This window comes from Pteropus medius, unplaced genomic scaffold (genome assembly GCF_902729225.1).
Source record: "Pteropus medius unplaced genomic scaffold, Ma_sr-lr_union100, whole genome shotgun sequence".
Classification (NCBI taxonomy): Eukaryota; Metazoa; Chordata; class Mammalia; order Chiroptera; family Pteropodidae; genus Pteropus; species Pteropus medius.
The window spans coordinates 12,777,249-12,777,957 of record NW_024350319.1 but is presented as its reverse complement, the minus strand read 5'-3'; the positions used below and the strand labels follow the sequence as shown (position 1 = coordinate 12,777,957).

Here is a 709-nt window from a genome sequence, read left to right as displayed (position 1 = left end):
TCTATTAGATGGAAATAGTCACTAAGGGCCTATTATATATATGTGGGTCTCCCTGTAAGATATGTGTGTGTGTGTGTGTGTGTACACATACATATAAATGTGTATTATTTATTTATTTATTTATTAAAATTTTTTAGGCAAGGCAATCCTTGGTTGACCTCACAGATTGCAAGGACCGTGTCAGTTTACAGTCCCTTATTTTTTTTATTTTTACACCTACAGCACCTGGTTTTCCTAGGTGGTCTCCCATGCAAGTACTAATCAGACCCAACCCTGCTTTGCTTCTAAGATCAGACAGGATCGGTCTTGTTCAGGGTAGCATGGCCATAGACCATATATATGTATATTATATGGAATATAAATAACTCATATTTTAGCTACATATTGATCCTACCTTACAAGATGATTATATCACCTTGTATAATATATTTTAATAAATCTAGAAATCTTTTAAAAATACAAGAAACCTTGTATTTTCTGAGATTAATCTAAATATCAGGTAAGTAATATCTCATGCTGTGCTAAACATTTGTTTACAATGTACACGGTGCAAATGTTGAAAACTAAAATGCTGTGATCCAGCAATTGTGCCTCTTTGTGTTTACTAAAGGAGTTGAAAACTTATGTCCACATAAAAACCTGCATACAGATGTATGCAGTAGCTTTCTCCATAATTTTCCAAACTGGGAAGCAACCAAGATGTCTTTTA

At 33.6% G+C, this 709-nt stretch overlaps 1 pseudogene; it reads right to left on the bottom strand.

Moving 5' to 3' along the window:
• Positions 1–213: 213 nt before the first annotated feature.
• LOC120583530 (uncharacterized) lies at positions 214–332 on the bottom strand (annotated as a pseudogene).
• Positions 333–709: the final 377 nt, after the last annotated feature.